The sequence below is a fragment of the Drosophila guanche genome, unplaced genomic scaffold, assembly GCF_900245975.1.
Source record: "Drosophila guanche unplaced genomic scaffold, DGUA_6, whole genome shotgun sequence".
Classification (NCBI taxonomy): domain Eukaryota; kingdom Metazoa; phylum Arthropoda; class Insecta; order Diptera; family Drosophilidae; genus Drosophila; species Drosophila guanche.
Genome location: NW_022995753.1, coordinates 2287647 through 2306882, shown reverse-complemented (window position 1 = coordinate 2306882; position 19236 = coordinate 2287647). Strand labels below are relative to the sequence as shown.

The window sequence follows — 19236 nt, the reverse complement described above, 5'->3', positions numbered from 1 at the left end:
TCAGCCCGACCAAACCAGAGCTGTCGTCTGTTTGGATGCCAAACAACACCATGCATTGCAGGGCACAGACCTTAACCGTGACGTCACTCGTAGAAACATTTTCCAATTACTCGATCGTGTTCGTGTGTGTGTGTGTGTGATTGTTTTAACTTGTTTCTGTGGCGTCGGAAACAAGCCGCAAATTGTTTCAGTCCCCATGGCCGCGCATGGTCATTTTTTTAAATATCGAAAAAGCCACTAATGTATTAAAGCGAATTTATTGAATTTAATTTTCATTTCTGGCTGCCGGTGCCACGCTGCTGGGGGATACGAAAGGCGATTCCAGAGAACAGATTTTGACACCTAGCGTGAGTGGAGGCGGATGTTGGGCACGCCCACCAGCATTCAATTTAATTGGCAATCATAATTATAAATGTGGAAATTATTTATGGGGAAATATACGTTTGTACGTACCAATGGAAATGGGTATGAGGTTCTGATTAATGGACAGGCTCTGCCAGGGTAGCATTGATCGAAAGAATGCGTATTGTACTTCTCCCTCCCTCCTCCCTATTTATACGGCTGTAAAAACTTGTACAAGAAAGTAGAGGTAAGTATAGAGACATTAAGAGACAATACACTTGTACCACTCACGCGGATGACCTTACCTTCCCATTGGTCTTCCCTGCACTGCGCTGCACTGCACTCCATGTGCTCCGGCTGCTCTCTTTCTCTACGTGTCCTCTCTTTGCTTGCCATATGCCATTTACCGTATGGTCTGTCGTTTTCATGCCAGCTGCAACTGTGAATTTACTGTGAATATTTTTTGATTTAGGAGTGAATTGGAAATGGAATAGAGGCGAGCAAGAGGAAGCTTGCATAGTGCAAATGTCAGTTCCGATTATGCAGAGGCCTTGCTCCTTTCTCTGACTCCATGCCAAGTTCTATGCAACTCCCAAAATAAAAAAAAGGGTGGAGTAGTTCTTTGAGTGGCATTTTCTTATGATATATGCACTTGAATTTAAAATTATAATAACGAAATAAATGCATAAGTAAATATCAAAGCATTCGGGACACAGCCAAAGATATTGGGATAGCCATGAGCACTAACCGCTCTTTCGGTTACTCTATTTATCTTCTATGCCCACTCTCTTCTTTCCCTCTCTGACGATCGCAAGTTTCGTGGATGCAATGCTCTCTGGAAATGCTCATTTATGTACATACTTACTCTCTCCACAAAGCTCACGAAGCAGCCGGCCGATCCGAACCGATAACGTACTGATCGTCCACCAAACGGCACTTTTTCTCTCTCTCTCTCTCTCACTATTTAAACCGAAAATTCCATGAGCCGATCGGGCACATTGTTGTACAGTCTTAGAGTCACTGGTGGTACGCCCCCACGATGGAGCACGAAATGGAAAGTAAAAGAAAACATTAACCGGACAGCCATCAACGCAAACAGACGTGAACCAATAGCGGGAAATGGGAAAGGCCATCCAGCGGCAAATCCAAAGTATTTTGCTCTAAACACACAGCCACAGACACTCTCGCAATTGTGCTCGTAATCGTCGTATATTATCAAATTATTTGTGGCTGCATTTAAATGTGAATTTCACTGAACTAATTGAATGGCAGAGCCCCCAGTGAGAAGTTGAACCAAAAGTCGGATTCCAGTTTAGAATTTTTGCATAACACAAAAAAAAAACAAGTGCAACATTGTGCGGTCAGTACGCGATATAAATATTTACTTTACTTTCCACATATGCGGTTAAAGTATAAATACATATTGTACACACTCGTATGTGATTTTTCCTTATGTCACTACTTGATGGATAGTTTTCCGTGCGATCCCTGTGTGTAATTTTCTACAGATATATATTTTTTTGGTGATTTTTCTTGGATTTTGTTTTTGGGTCTTGGGCCAAAGTTAATTTTAGCCAGTTGCCGATGCAGTCCGACTGCAGGCCAAAATGTTCACCCTGTGAATAAATCTTGCGATTGGTTAGTGAAAGCTTCAGAGGTACAACAAAAACAAAAAAAAACACCACACACATAGGGCAAACATGCCGGAAATCTTGAAAGCTGTGGACATGGAGGCATCGTCGGAGATTGTGGACATCTGTAAGTTGATTCGTTTTGGCCACTCTGATATTTGTATTCACTTAAGCTCGGATAACTCATTATAAATACCATCACATCAATGATTATCACAACCGATAAGACACTTTCTGTTCGGGCTATTCTAACTTGCAGTCGAACCGAATAACTGAACACAAACTTCATTGTGGAGGCTTGTCATGGATTAATTCCTGGCATCAGCAACTTAAAGCATTGAATAAGCGTGGAGCTATACCCTCAGGATCAGTGATACTTTGCTATCGACCCTGGCACTCGACCAGCTTTCATCCCCTGCTGCTATTGATTGGGTTCGCTTTTGTCCGAATCGATTTGAGTATAATCTTTATTGTCTATATTTATCTATCTGCCATACCCAAATACACGCATGGATAGATAAACAGCAATCTAAATGAAAAACTTTAGTATTCAGCGGTTTTAATTTGATTTTGAGCAATTGCTCGTGCTATCGCTTGATTTTGTTTGGATATTTTGTGCCCTGAGAGATGGCCACAAACGAATTGCCAGCAACAAATTCTTGCTGTTTGTTTGTCCAGCCGTTTCGACACACCGGAATGGGATCAAAAATGTTGTTGTGTGTTGATTTCGAATGCACTTCCCGGTATACCCTCGATTATGTAGAAAGCATTCACACTTTATGCTCCAACGCTGAATGCTGCTGGACGTCTGTTGGTGGTGTTGATCCCGTTGCCACCTGCGGACATCAAAGCGATTTCCAAACACAAAAGCCAGCCACCCACCTCCTGTTCGCAATAGTTTCCCACCAAACCACCACCAGGGCCACCCATCGTGCTGGTAATTGGAATTGCTTTGGTTCGCATTTTGAAATACATTTCTGCACGCCAAAGAACTCGCATCACATGGCCCCCACAATTGCCTGGCAGTTCATTTCACATAGCAAGTGCGACTATCATATCTAAATAAACACATAAAATCCATTATATAATTTAAAACTGCTTAGCTAAACACATGGTCTCGAGCGGCACTTGTACAAAGTGCAATGCGTTTCGATCCCATGAAGGCACAGAACCCCATCTGATATTTTAGAACAATAATGTTTCCGTTTGAAGGGGAATTCATATACATTTACCATTACCATGGGGTGATATTTACCTTGGAAGTAGCTAACTGTTCCACCGATTACTAAGTATTATAAACCCCTTTGCAGACCTCTGCTCCCCATCTTTTATTTTTTGTGCAAAAGCGGAAAATACCAGCACGAAAAAAGAATGAAGGACCTAGAAAATCGAATGTGTTTTTCGGAAAAGAACTCAAAAGTTTCTGCTCACATGTGTGTCTGCTTATTATTGTTTATTGTCTGGCTGCCTGCGAGTGCGGCAGGGCGATGAATGGGAAATCTGTTCATTTGGCTGTCAGTCCCGCCCAGTCCCCCCCCCTTGGCGCTGCCTGGAATGGATCTCAAGCTCTGCCCATTGCTGCTTGATCGATATCCAACGCTGCAGGGGTCCGAAATGGGGGCAATGACAGATGCAAAATAATATTACACTCTTCTGCACGAAAGTTCGTGTTTCCTCCATCTAAAAAGCACACAAGGAAAATACGTTTTTAAAAACAAATTATCAGAATTAAAATACGTTTTTTGGCTTAGCAATTAAACATTAATTCAACTGTTCATAGTGCCGGATATAATAACCATATAATGCCGAAAGTTTACCCAAGATCTGTGAAAATCTGTGAAATTCCACAGCTTGAAACATTCGCAATTTACTGACACCAGATGGTGTTTCCCCTGCCACGAGGCTCATTAAGTTCACAGATCTCTCAACGTAATGACATTTTGGATTGATAACACACAAGGGCATAAATCTAGCGCACAATATAATTATATCAGTCTACATTTGGCGTTTGAGTGGGAGCGTAGGGATGACCTTGATTCGGTGAAATTTATGGCTGATGGGTGTAATTTATCCATCACACTGCAATTGCCAGTAGCCACTGGCACTGGCACTGGCACTGCCACTGCCACTGCCCCTGTCTCTGCCCTTGTTGAAGACGAAAAACTGAAATGCTGAAAACCAAAACCAGAGATCTAAACAATGTCTGGAACATGTTTCTATTGCATACATCAATTTTGTTTAGATTGCGTCCAGTTTCTCGTCAGAAGTATGTATATTTGTATGTACATATATTCCGCCTCGAGAACCATTTACATGGACGGTACGTACCGGTATTTATGCATATCATTAATATAAATATTTTGGCTCTGGCTTTTCGCATGTGTTTTTATGAGTTTCTGTTTGGATATAAAATTACTTGTTTTCCGAGCTGAATTATAACAATAATAATTGTTTGCCACAAGCAGACTTTCCGCTAATCTGCTATCTGCTTGATTTTTTGTTGTCTTTGTTACAAAAGTTTGGCAGTGCATTTTGTGCATTTTAGTTTCCGATCAATATCCAAACCCTTCTGCAATCCATTTGGAATCCACAGTTCTCTTTAGTGGCTTGATGGCATTGACAATGTCTGAAAATGTTTGGCTGTTTATCGTTTTCTGTCTCATTTTAATGGAGCGCAACTTTACGACCCATGTGCCACTGGGCAGTAATCACAATAATAATAATTGCAAGTGCTCTCTGGCACTTTCTTAAATCAAATACAAAATACGAGTATTGATGCACAATAAACGACTCGCGGACTGCGCTAAAAGCTGCTCAATGCCCCATAGATAAATGTTAATGCTCAACAAATTGTTGCAATAATTCCAAACGATAATGGAGTGCTTTGTTGGCTTTGTTCCAGGCTACTTTTCAATTATAAATGTGCTGAAATTGATCAAATTTCACATAAATGTTAATTCATTAATGGCTGATTTCCCTTAAAATTGTAATTTTTCGAAAGGTTTTACATGGCCCCAGCCCTGTGCCCAGCCGTTTTTAACTCGAATTGAAAGGTGTACAAAAGGTTTTTTTGGAACTTTCCTAACGATAATCAAATGTACAAAAAAAAAAAACACTTTTGACAGCCTTCGTGCCACGCCCAGCCTGTTGCATTTGGCAGCAGCAGCTGATGCTGCATTTGGCTGAAAGCCAGAAATTAGCCAGCCATGCCGTGGGACAGGGATGTGGATGCCATTCAGGGGCTTAGTTTAGAGGGTCTGCACACACTCAACAGATCTCCCCTCGACCTACGCTCCTGAGAGCAACAAAGGTCGACGAGAATGTGCGGATACTCGTAGATGGAATGTGCACTCCTCTCCCTTACAATAACTCTTTTCTCATCAAATCTCCCTCTCCTCTGCTGTGCATCTTGCAACAAGCTAAGCAGCTGGCTGAGTAGATAAATCAAATGAATTGCATTTGTTGCCAAGTGGCAAAGAGGCAAACGGAAGACGACAGTCGCAAAGCTGTTGCTTTTGGATGCTCTCAATCAACACTTGATTAGCTAATGAGCAGCAATTTTCTACAGTTTATTTGTTTGCTTTGTGCTTCCTTCTCAGCGGCCAGAGTTGGCAAACCCAACTGAAACTTTCTCGGCACTGAGCTGATAGAAAACTCCTAGACCCTATCCGATCTTTGCAGCACTGATTCTAGGGAGTCTGTGGCATCGCAATTGGCTGTGCTGGCATTTTTTGGTCTATTAAAATTGGTCTATTCCCATTGACAACAACTCGTTGGCAATTTACCCAACACTGGCTTAGTCGGAGCTGCGCAAATTCAATTTCGAACACCATTTTCCAGCACTCAAAGTGCAATCCATGCAATTTTAGCAATACAACGAGATTTATTTCATTTACGCTTAGGTGCCAGGGTAAATGGGAGAAAAAGGAGACGGAGAGGGAGAGAGAGAGACAGAGAGAGGGAGAGAGAAAAGCAGCATAGGTAGAGTGGGAGTTGATTTTCACCTAACTTTTCACCCCATTCGCTTGGATTTGGCACATTTGGCACAGTGCCTTCGATATTTTTCGTTTCGCAATGATTTACGAGATGATGTGTGGACAGAGAGATGGTGTGGGGGGGAAGGGAGAGAAAGCTGCAGCGAGATGGAGAAAAGTCAAGCGAAAACTTGTCAAGCACATATGGGAACGAATTTAACTGTGGGGGCTGAGGGTGGATGGAAAGTTTTCCATTTGCTATTTGATGATGGCTTTGGCACTTCATTTTATACTCGAATTTAATTCTATTTTCCTTTTGTATTTCGTTCAACAGCGGCCGTCAACGTCATTACCATTATCAACACCAACAACACCAACACCAGCAATAATAACAACAACTTCAACAACACCAACAACAACATTGAAGTGGAAGCAGATCTTCTTGGCCCGGGCGAACTTCAGCTTCAACAACTTCCACAACAGCAGCAACAACAACAACAACAACAACAACAACACCAATTGTCACCTCATTTTGTCACCATTCCCCTGCTGGAGCGTCGCCGCCGCAGCCGCAGTCACAGCCGCTGCCGCATCACACCCCTGGCACCCATTATTTGCATACAGAACGGATCCCATCCCGAGGAGCTCCTGCAGCTGTCGCGCTCGCGCTCCTGCTTTCTGCGCGTTCGCAAGAGCTTCGCCAAACGTGAGTGCCCATTGCCCCACTCGTTCTTCATAACTCAAAGGCCACAATCGTGGACATTTTGTGGACGCATGAGAAATTCCCCTCTCTGACCATGTTAACCACAAGCACAATGGATGTGAAAAAGGGAATTGAGCTATGGAAATGTTATTGATTGAGGTTTGGCTTGGATGGACCATTGCTGTAGAGCAGTTACGGAACTACCAGAAATAGTCTAGTCTGTCCGAAGATATATTTAGACATTTGTTGTTGAAAAATATTTAATTTGGTTTGTTGTTTTATTTAAAGAATAAATTTGATCGTCAGATCATTCTTTTGTAGTTTTTTAAATTGTTTAAACATCCGTATTGGCCTACGTTAATATTTAAAACTATTTAAGATCGATTCATGCAGTCTGGAACACTAATTACAGGCAGAGAGGAGCCAGCACAGCACGCGTTTAATTTCCTTATTTTTTGTTTCGAATCCACCCAAGCCAAAAAAATGGTGCTCGTATGTGTTTATCTTGACCGAACTGCTCTTCCATTTAACCCTTTTACCATCTATTTTCGCTTGCGCCAATCTCTGTTCCGACTCGTCCCAGCTCTATGTAGTGCTGGAGAAGAGGATGCGGATGGAGATGGAGATGGAGCTGGCTATGGGTATGGGGCCAGCACTTTGACTCTGTGTCAGCGCTTTTAATTGAATTGCTGTGATTTCTCGTCATTTTGTTGCTGTTTTTGCTGCTACTTTTTGGCCATGTCCCTCCATTCGATATTGTTGTTAACCCTTTGGCTGTATCTCTCTTAAATCGTTTTCTTGTTTTTTCTTTTTCTTTCTCTCTCTCTCTGTGTGTGTGTGTCGCACTTTTTCCACAGTTTTTGGCAAAATCATGGGCAGCAATAATCCCAGCGAAGCGGATCGATATGACTATTATGACTGTGAGTAAAACGCAAACTCATTTCCATATCACATTTTCCTTACCTATTTTCTACTTTTTTTGCGCTCTCCTCGATTATCTTTCAATATACATATTTTGATGGGGATTTTGCTTTTCTTCCTTCCCATTTTTATTATATATTTTCGTTGTTTCTGTGGGGAAAATTACAATCAAGTGGGAATGGGGATGAGCCTGCGGATTGCGATTGGATGTGCGGAGAAGGTAGGTAGATTGAATGGAAATCTGTCAGTCATTAAGCACCAAGTTCGAAATTGATGGCTATATAAATGGACAATGTACGAACACTTTTGTGTGAAAGAAAGTGTGAAGAGGAACATTCCTGTTGCAGATGGGAATTAAATGTGCTTCTCCCAAGAGAACTGTCGAATTCGTGACTCCTAAAGGGTTTCTCCTTCAGGGTCATCCCAATTAAAGTCCGGAGAACGGTTGAAGAAGGAGAATCAACATTTGTGTGGCCAGAACGTGGCGCGAGAACAGAGCGAAGTCTATGCCGTACCTATGTACGTTTCAATGTGTGTGTTCAAAATAATCTGAAGAGAGATCTGTTAAGGAGTTTCTGAACCGCTCAGTTTAGGATCGGGATACAGTGCGAGTACAAATAATAATACATCAAATATATCTGTGAATTTCGACTATTCTCTCATTATTTCTCTTCTGTTCTTAGCCTGTTTATGCTTTTGGCTCCTTCATTTCGTCTCATTTTTGCTTTTGTGCGTCTGGCTTCTTTCTCCTTCTGTGCAAGTGTGCCCTACCACTTCTGTCTTCATCTGTCGCTGAGTGTGTCTGTCGCTGTGGCACTTCAACTTGCGGCAAGTGAAAGCTATAGCAGAAAATCAATAAGACACCAGAGACAGTGGACTGTGACTGTGCGGACGAGAGAAAGGAAAAGGGAGCCTAAGCAGCAGCTAGGCCAGTATGGTTACACGGGGTAGCTCCCAGGGCATAAGTACTATTTATGTTGGTATCTAAATATCTACACTCATCTGTCAAATATCACGTTTCCTGTTTACACTTCTTGCTGCCCCAATATGCCCAGGGATTCCAGTATCTTCCTCTCTCGCTCTCTCTTCTACTCCTTCTCCTTCTCTTTCCCTTTTGCTCAAACTTTTACTCAGACATTTCTCTGGCTCTATCCTTAGAGCCGCCTCCTCTTTGACAGGGCTCTGTGCTCTTCTGTGTTTGTATTTGGCATGTCGAGTGTTGAGTGGCATTTTCGTCTTTGCCTACTCTTCCCACTCTCACTTTTCTCCCTTGTGTTGCGTTGTATTGCTGCTGCTATTTGTTGATTCTACAAAATGCAAACAACAAAAACAGGAGCAGCCGCCCAACAATAAACTCAACTGCCAAAAAGTTGGGCATGCCACAACGCGTACAACAAACAAAATACCAAACATTTTCAACAAACACACAATTTATGCACCAAAGCTGAAAAGCAAGTTCTCTCTGTCTTCTCCTCTTTATCAGTCTCTTTCTCTGCCTCTGGATTTCTTTTTCTCCCACATATATTTTATCACATTTTTTATACCTGCTACTCGAAGAGTAAATTGGGTATATTTGTGCACAAACGTTTCGGACCCATAAAGTATATAAATTCTTGGTCAGCATCAATAGCCGAGTCGATTGAGCCATGTCTGTCTGTCCGTCCGTCCGTCTGTCCGTCCGCACGTCCTGATGAGCCCCTAGTACTCAGAGACTATAGGAGCTAGAGCCACCAAACTTTGGCTCCAGACTTCTGTATGCTCACACTGTTACAAGTGTATTTCAAAAATGAGCCACGCCCCCTTCCGCCCCCGCAAAAGGGCGAAAACCTCCCATTCCGTGGGGAATGACTACATCTATGAGATCACCCAATTGGGTTCCGATTGGATCATTACTATAGCCCATTACAATAAACCCACCCTGTCCCGCAGTTTATATTTGCTTTTTGCACATTCTCACATTCACACTCTGCTTCGCGCAGACATGTCTCTGCCCTGACTCTGCAGTGTGTGGCTCTAGGGGAGGGTGGCGAGCTCAAGGAGCTTGTTGGCGTGAGTAGTGTTGTAGATGTAGGTGACAGATGAGGAAAAAATGTAACATTTGACAACAAAAAAAACCGCTAAGTTGTGACGCGTAAGAAGCGTCTCACACGTTCCTTGCAGTCACATTTTATTTCTTGTTTCTTGGATCTACCAAGTGTGAAATCACTAACTTGTCTTTCATACAGCAACCAAATGTGAGCCCTAAAGCTGAATTACTTTCTAAAGTTCTGCAAAATATTGAAGCTCTTTTTGAGGCACTTACACACATAATTAAGAGCAAAAAAAACGAATAAACGCGCAAATAAACTGGGAATTCTCGAAATTATCCAAACAAATGAAGTTTACTTGAGTGCTTAGATGACACAAAAAGCAATCAAAAAAATATGCTTAATTAAAATAACTGCATTTTAATAGACCGCAACGAAAAATGACCCAAACAGCATCAAATTTAAATGTAGATTGCATATAAATTAGATTTGAATGTAAGGCCAAAACAAATGAATTGATACAATTATCCTGCTCTGGGAATATCTTGGTACTTATTCTGTGTACGTATGCGTGCGTATGTACCTTAAATGGGACACAATTCCCAATTGGTATCCGATTTATAATATGCCATTGATTCCCTTTCCCCCACTCCATGGGCAGCAGCCGACACGTGTCCCCCCGAGCATCATGTGTCAGAGCCATCAACGGTGGGAGAACATTTACATGCGAGTTTTCCATATGTCATTTAGATGTTTTGACAATCGAAGAAGGCAGCTCAAGTGTGCGTACGAAAACAATCGATTTGGGGCTCTCTTTTTGTATCTGCCTTTATTTTTGTTGACCATCTTCAAGAGTCAGAAAAGTGTTTGCCTACTTCTAGGCGCTGCCAGCGAGAGATACAGAGAGATGGCTAGAGAGGGAGTTGTGTGAGAGAGAGAGAGAGGGAGAGCTCCAGAAATGTACGATGCTAAATCTTTGGAAAATTTTCCAGAATACGAGCCGTAAAATTCATTCACTTAATTTATTGGCAACAGCTGCTGATGCTGTATATAGAAAACTTTAACTTTATTTTGAACGAAGGGAGAGCTTTCCGTCCTACTATTTATTTGTGTATTTGGCACCCTGAAAATGGGATAATGAGTGCTTTTCACCATAACCCAAGCCAGCTCGAGGCAGCCCATCGTCTCCGCGCCTGTCCGAGTTGCTAAGCAACAGGTAGGCCCGCAATTTGGCGAAAAGAGAAGCTAAAAACGGTAATGTTCTCCCAGCCATGGCTAAAATCAGCCCAGATGCCGAACTGTGGGCTCGTGCCTCGTGGCGCCCATGATTTCGCTTTCGTTCGCTGCGTCAGGGAAATTTTTGGTCCGCTCGAACAAAATTCCCCGCTAACAGCAGCCAGGAAAATTCTCTCGCATGCGACAAGGCCGAAAGAGGAGATGTTCACGACGAGGAGCCGAGCCGGAAGGGGCACAGATGCGAAACCAAAAACCGAGACCGAAACACTTCTCGCCTCGCCTCGTGGCCCACTGGCACACTCGCTGCTCGACTTCGATTCTGATTTTAGTTCTCGTTCAGCTTCGCCGACGGCACGACGTGTTCCATAGAAAGCCCAGAAAATCAGACGAAAATAACTAGGGAAATTGTCGTGTTGTTCGACTGCGCGGGCCACGCAAAAGCGCAAATGTAAAACTTCCAAACATCCAACAAAATTAAATATGTTAAATCATTGAAAAACAACAAAAAAAAAAACAATTTCTTGTGTGAGTTCTAGATTCCCTGAAGTTTAGCATATTTGCGTTTTTTTTTCGGTGACTTCAATTATATGTTTATTAATGCAATCAAAATGTTGATTCAATTGGAAAAGTTTGAATATTTCGAAGAGTGTTTCCCTTTTTATTGTAGTTTTTTTCAAGTGCAATGAACAGAATCTAATTGGAATAATGCAACAAAAGTTGTTCAGGAAACAAAGCATAAACTGAAACAGGAAAAATTCAAATTAAAAACATACAAAATTATTTGAAAGAAACCAAAAGCTTCAGGCCGAACCCTTTGCAATTATTGTGATATGGCAAATTAAATGGTGTAAGCTGACTAAATCGGCTTAACACCTGTCCGCAATCAGGCAGCATCGTGTTTCGGGGGCACATGGCTCAATCCTCTTGTTGTTTGGCCAAAAATGAAACCATTCGAGCTTAAAGTGTTAATTCCCAAAATGTTTGAGGCCCCAGTCCTGTTTCTCTCGGGAGAACTGCGTTGTTCCACAGAAAGCACTAAGACCGAGTCTCGGAAAATGGTTGCTGCCGGCGGCTCTTAAAGGCCTTAGACCTTAGACCCAGTGTGTACCCTGTAAATGAGCCTTATCGCACGGTCTCTTGGCTACCCGAAAGTATGCTATGGACTTTGATTTCCCTCTGGCTTTATAATCTCAAACTTAAAGCCAACTTTAACTTGAAGTGATTAAAGATTTGGGTGGAAAATATATATATATCAGCATTGCGGCTTTCAAGCTGGGGTTAAATGAATCAACTTACATTAGAATAAAGTTAAGTGCAATTTACGATTGGGTTCCACCAGTTCCACAATAGTGAACGTATTCCAAGATGTCTATGGGAGTTTCTGGAAGCTTGATCTGGATCTGGATCTGCCAAATAGAGACAGAAAATACTTGTGCATGCAGTTGTAATACAAATAATTCCAACTAAACAAGATTAAGATCTGGATCAGCGGAATATTCAGATATTCATCTTGGAACCACTTTCAATGTGCCTAAATTACTTTGGACATGTGCCACCTTTCACTGCTTTAATGTTCTGATTGGAAAAGACATGGCGAATACGAGTTAAGCAATTTCGAAGTACTAAGTACTTGGTATTCCCATAAAATTCCAGAAATGTCCCTTCCCCATTTCAATGTCACACGCGCCATTGCCGCCTTTACCTCTGCCCCTTGCCTGTTCCACAAACGTTTATAAATGTCTCCTCTGCCCACCGCCCGAGCACTCACTGGTTTAATATTTAACCTGCTTGGGCGTTGTGTTTTAAATTTTTAATTAAAAAAGAAACCAAACAAAACAAAACAAACCGTTCAGAAACACCAACTGAAAGCACAAGAAGAAGCGACTCTAGACGGTGGGGAAAAAAAGAGTGACAAGAAAAAATAAAAATAAAAAACACCGTTTGAAGCACTTAATTGCATTTGGCGTGTTTAACGTGCAGCTGCCTCGTCGCATAATTATCAAAATGTTGCTCATACGCCGTGTGGCGTACACCCAAACAGTTGCTGCACTCGCATATGTGTGGTTGTGTGTGTGTGTGCAGGTGTGTGCGTTGAAGCGCATTTAATTTTGGCCAGCACTGCCCGGGGTAGTCCAAGCCCCCTTTTTTTTGGCATTAGAAATATTACACATCCGCCGCTTGGGTCGCAGCTGTGCGCGCAATGGAAATGCCTGCGAAAAGCGGCCTGCAACATTTATGAAAATTGTCGCATTAAAGCCAGCGGCACTCAATTGTTTTCTGATTAGTTTCAAAGCGTTTGCTGTGCCTCCTAATTATACATGGCCATTCTCGGAATAATTAACTTTCATTTGCGAATCTTCAATCGAAAAGTTATCTCATTGCCCAAAAAACACTTTCCGGGGCTTCTTCATTATATACATAATAATAACTGAAAGAGAATTTGGAGAATTAGGAGCAAATGTCAGCAAAAGACAAGTCCAAACCTTAACATTTGTTGAAGCCAATGCTTTGAAATACAAGAACCAAAATAGTACCGGAAAAATTCGGTGAAATGCAGTAGGAAAATGACATAATTCTGGGAAAATACGTGGTAGTTTGCACTTCAATCAAAACTGGAAAACCAAACTGCATTGGTCTTGGGAAATCTCAAGTTTCCACTCAGCTGTAGTTTGCTGATTCTGTTTTCTTTCAGAGCTCCAGTCGGCTCTCAGTCTGCCTTTACCTTTGATACTCGCAAACAGCTTAGACCAGCACTTGAGCCTGCCTCTCTCTCTGTCTGTCACTCAACGTTCGAATGGGCCTAATGCAAATCTGATTGGCTCAAAGGAGCAAATTCGGCAAGAGAAGATGCTGCTCTTGGCCATCATTTGAGATCCATTCGAAGACCGAGAGAGGCGACAGAGGAACTAAAGACTTGTGTGCGGCTCATGCAGTTGATAAACAATATTTGTTGATTTCCATTAGGTGTTTGATGGCACCAGAACACCAGAATACAAGCTACAGAAATATGGCGGGCAGGCCGAGGGCTAGGGCGAGGGAAACTCATTCGCTTGTGGCAAAATTTCATTCATAAGAGAAATTTGTTTAGCCTTTTTGTGCAGCGTTTTTCAACGTTTTTATGGCATAAACAAAATTCTCCCTGGTATTAAAATTGTGATTTGCGTGGTGAGGTGGTGCAGACACCTTTGAACCACTGCACCACAATTTATGTGAATAAATATTTGCCACTACCCGCCAATGCTTATTGTTAGTAATAGCATAATTAAAGTGTTTTTCGGCATGATGCAGCCCCGATTCCGGGAATCGTTCACACAGATTGCAGTGCTCATTATTCGAACTAAGGCACTGAAAGATTCTACGAAAAAATATTTAATTGGAGCTTGTCCAAATGTCACCCATCCTTATCGTCATTTGTATCCTCCAATCTCTTGTATTTTTTGGAAATTGTTTCATGTTTTCTATAAGTCTCCAAATATTTGTGCTTCCATTTGCTGGAGTTTTTTTTGCCTGACTCTATTTATTTCGATGCATATTTCGACCGCAATAAATATAAGATCTGATGCAATAAATAATTGATTAAATAAATATGCTAACAAACAAATGAAATACAAATTGTTGTGCCATAAACTATAGATGAAACAGCAAAAAACCTTATAAATTCTAAAGAAAAAGAAAAAAAACAAACAACCAAAATGTATGAACATGATATGTTTGGGGTGTCCGGCGTTTGATTGATTTGTGTAACCAATAAGCTGAAAACTTAGTCCAAAAATCACCAAGAACAACAACGACTAAGCCCAAACATTAGCGGGTGAGTAGCCAAATAAGTAAATTATAAATGAAGAACAAATAGAGATTAAATATAGGACCAGCAGCGAGTGCACAACATTGCTCAAAACACCAACACCAACACCAACACCAACACATTGCATTAATCACCACTAAAAAATGAACAATCCAAAACGACAAGCGCAACAACATTAAGTTGTTTGTTGTTCTTCGCTCTGGATTATTTATCTACTCGTACTTGCTTCTTTTTTACTTACAAAAATATTTACAATTCTGCGACACTGCAAATGTTTGCGTTTAAAGGGTAAACGAGCGAATGGGGAGGTGTAAAAGGTGGGCCCGAGCTGCTGATTGAGGTGACATCCGGCAGCTTTAAGCTATTTAACGTTAACGAAAGTTAACTTCCACGATAGGGCAACAATTAGATATAAATGTTGGAAATGTCTCCAGTTTATCGAATATTCCACTTTGGATCTGGTCTCTGGCTCCAAGTATTTATTTATTTTGAATATTTTTGTTGATTTTGCTTTTGCTTTTGGCAATGGGAGACAATTCTTATGAAATTAGTCAAATGCACGAGACGATGTCGAGAACAACAACATTTTGTAATGCACAATAAAGTAATATAAATAATAAAAGAGCCTGCAGAGGGGGCCCCCCATTAGGACGCTGGATGGGGGGGGGGGGGGGGGGGGGGGGGGGGGGGCAGTGTGTGGGCCCAGAAGAATACTTTATAACTTTAGAATAATTTATTAATATGTCAAAGACATGTTCCTGGGTTTGTTTTTGTTTTTGTTTTCGTTTGTATTTCCAACTTCCTGCTCTTATGACATTGAATTTTCTTACTTTCCCGCTAATTCTCTCCTCATTTTTGTACAAAACAAGACAAGGTGGAGGGAGAACACTCGAAAGGAGCAGAGAGGAAAACTCAATTCAAACTGCGGCAAACTTCACGGGAACTACTCGCATTGTAGCTCCGCCATCCTGGTGTAGCTCCACACTCAAATTCACTGAAAATAAAGTGTATTAAAAAGCGAACTTTTAGCACAACCCAAGAAGAAGTGGCGTGTGGAGATATCGGCGATGTCTTTCCTCATTTTACCTTTTGGGCACACAAATTGCCAGAAACTTCATCCATTTTCCTGCATTTTCCCCCAGTATTTGCTTGTTTTCAAATGTGCAGCGAGCATAATTGGGATTGTCTGGCGAATCTGTTGACAGTCCCACAAAAAAGCCTTTTCGAGCGAGGGTTGCCAGACAAGTAAGAGGTAGACAGCGAGAGAAAAATAAGAGGTGGGGCCCAGAGAGACAGAGAGAGAGAGAAGACAACAAAATCAAAAAAAAACAGCAACAAATTTAATTTCGTAAGTGACTTTTGGCAAGACAGGTGAAGGTGTCTATAAATATAGGCGATGTCAGCATAAATTTCCCAGGCAGCCTGCAACAGCAGCCGAGAGAGAGAGAGAGAGAGAGAGAAGAGAGACGGAAAAATATAGAGAGAGCGAGGAAAATCAAAGCGAAAATCGAACGAAGAAAAGGCTGTAAAATAATCAAAGCGCTTTCGTCAATTCATGCAGCGGCACACACACACACACACACACACACATGTGTACATGCATAAATAACCTGCAACTTTGTTGCAAACACAAAGAGTGTGGAAGTGGGGGGCGTGGCCGAAAAGATATAGAAACAACAAGAGCTGTGCACACACAAATGGACCGACTTGTCGCTCGCAATAAATATAACCCCAAAAAATACAAATAAAAAAATATCAACAAAAAAAAAAACAACAGAAAAACCCATGTACATCAACATCAAAACTACACGCAAAATACGTACACTAAATTCACTTCAGGATTTTCGCTTGTCAGCTGTACATATTCCCCCCGGGAAACCGGTCACCCAGCCACCCAGCCACCCAGCCGTGTGTGCACCCAAAAAACGAAAATTTTGGATTCAGCTGGGATTACCTTTCTGCTGCCTGACGTCTAATTTTGGTTGCGAGTGTCAGGATTTTTAAGGAAGCTGCTTCTATTTTTGCCTTACAAATTCATCACCAGCAAGCGCCCTAAGGCCAGACATCTCATTCACAGATGGTGCATACATGCATGCACATGCCGCTTTGTAGTTTTTCTATCATAAATAAGTTTAAAAATCCCTACAAAATAATTCTAAATCAACTCATAACAGCTAAGCAGCAGGTAGTAGCAATGGCAATAATTTGCTTCTTTGATTTGTTTCTTTTTGCCTATCTGGGATGCGGGCAGTTCTGTGGACCCGCTGAAGTGTTTGGGCGCTTTATGTGCAGCACCGAAGTTGTAAAAGCAGTGGACAAACTTCACTGCCCATAGGCGAAAGTGTAATCCAAAGTAAATTGCACACAGATTTGGCCAAAGGATTCGACAGCCAAATGGGAAAGTTATTTTGGGTAACTTTATACTAAACAAACGTTCTATAAAATAATAGCTTTAAAGATCCTGTGGCAGCTAAAAATTGAAAACTTAAATGCAATAATCACTCGGATTATTTTAAATAATCAGCAATAGAGTCAAAAGTATTCCCAGTTTTAAGTTTCAAATAAGCAAATAAGCACTTCCACTGCAAGTATTTTCTTGGATTGCGAATTTGAATATCTTCAATAAACTCGGAGCTGGTAAGGCAAGCTGCGATGATTGGAAGGGGAAGTTGGCTATGCGAACTTGTGGCATATGTAAAGCGCTGCCTTGTTCCATAAATAACCCAAGATTGTATTTATTTTTGACACACTTCCCGTTTTTTGGCCGCCAGAAATGTGTAAGGTCTATTTGGTGTCCTTGGAGATGTTTTTTGTTTTTTTTTGTTGATGCCGATTGGTTGTTTGATAACAATGAAGCAGCACATCTCGGCGAACGGAACGGAACTTCACGTCGGGCATGGCAACTTGTTTTGTGTACAAGATTTATGCGAGGACTGCATTTAATTTGGTTCATTCCCTGGCTGGCGTGTCCCGTCGACGCGTCTTCCCGTGTCCTGTTCTTTCAGCCAGCCCCGAAAAGCAGCTACAACACATCCAAGGACATTCCCGAAACGCCTCTGAAATATGAGCCAAGTTTTGTGCTCTGGTTTTTCCCTTGGAAACCGCACGCACTTTTTTATCCCTCGGTTTTCATCACACGGAGCGCCAAAAAAAAAAAAAAATGAATGCGATGAGAGTGGGTGAGAGGGAGACCGCAGGGGCAGACGAGCAAAAATTGACACAGAAATTGATTTTTGGGCCTTTATCATGTTGCTCAGCGTTTCAGTGTTGTTCTTGCCGTAGCTACTCTCACACACAGCATCCCTTTTAACGCCCTCCTACCATCCCTTTCTCCCTGTGTGTGTGTGGTGTGTCTTGTTCCCCTTCGTCGGTTCTTATTTGTCTGCCTTTCAATTTTAGTTGTTGCTTTGTTGCCTTGCCGCACACACCCCACCCACATTTTGTTTCCTTGTTGTTCTTACTTTTCTTTACCGTTGTACGCCATGTTTTCGGTGCATGTTCGGGTGTGTGTGTGTGTGTGTTTGTGTGGGTTCGTTCTGTGTTCATATATCCCACAGCGAGGGCAAAAAGAAATTCGTATCATACCTGAGAGAGCAAGAGAGAGAGAGATGTGAAATGAAGCTGTCATTGACATTCATTTTCTAAAATAATATACGTACCACCTGCGATAAAAAGAAAAGCTCTGAAATCTGCAAATGAACTGTTACCATGAACTAATCGAGATATTGCGAGATATGGCTTAGAAGATACACAGTCCAGTCCAGTCCAGTCCACAGGCTTTTCTCTTGCGTACTACACACACACCACATCCATGGAATGTTTAAAGGGCGTAACTAAAGTTTAAAGTTGGGAAAAATCTGATGAGAACCAACATATGTATGTAGAACCACAGAAGGACCAGTTCGTTCGCCTTGCAGCGAATTCAGTCACGCGGATGATGGTGATTCATCATCGATGGTAACGCCGCACAGAGGGACCTCAGCTGAAAACAGTTGGCAAAAGGTGAAAGATTTGTGAACGCTGTGGATGCAATGAATAAACAAATTCAACAATCAATAAAAAACTTTAACTTTATCAGATATGAGCAACCAAAGTTGAAAATTATTTCTGTGTGCAAATATTTAATCAACCTTTAAAAGTAAAATAATGTAGTTCTAAAAGTAAATTAAGAGTAACATATGGAACGTATGCTTTCGTTTTTGGTATCATTTAATAGGTGTGCGTATTGTTATCAATACTAAATATTAAACTGATTATTTTCTTGCACAGTTGTAAAGTAAACATCATATTCCAAGCTTCCTAATGTTTGGGATGTTTTTTAACTTTAACTTGAGTTAACTCGCCCACTGTGCAACGCATGTCTTCCGTTAGCATACGCGAAATTTGTACCGCTATGCCATGTCATTGTTGAAACCGTTGCTTACGAACTGCCACCAAGTTAGCAGCAGCAAACTGCGCGCTGCTGCAGGAGAACAAAAAGAAATCTGGGAGAGGAGAACAGAGTGCAGTTATACTTGGGAGTGAAAAGAAGAGCAGAAGCAGCAACGCCACTGCAGTGAAAACAACAACAACGCACACAGCAGCGGCAGTGTCCATA

General features: G+C 41.7%; 1 protein-coding gene across 2 annotated transcripts in view; it reads left to right on the top strand.

Annotated features, from left to right (window-relative positions):
- Positions 1-14506: 14506 nt before the first annotated feature.
- Positions 14507-19236, top strand: part of LOC117588643 — a 62382-nt gene continuing 57652 nt past the window's right edge. Inside the window, exon 1 of one of the 2 annotated variants that reach the window (XM_034280076.1) lies at positions 14507-14645. The gene's annotated coding sequence lies outside the window, so the exon portion shown is untranslated. The remainder of the gene's footprint in view (positions 14646-19236) is intronic. The other variant, XM_034280075.1, reaches the window with a different exon arrangement.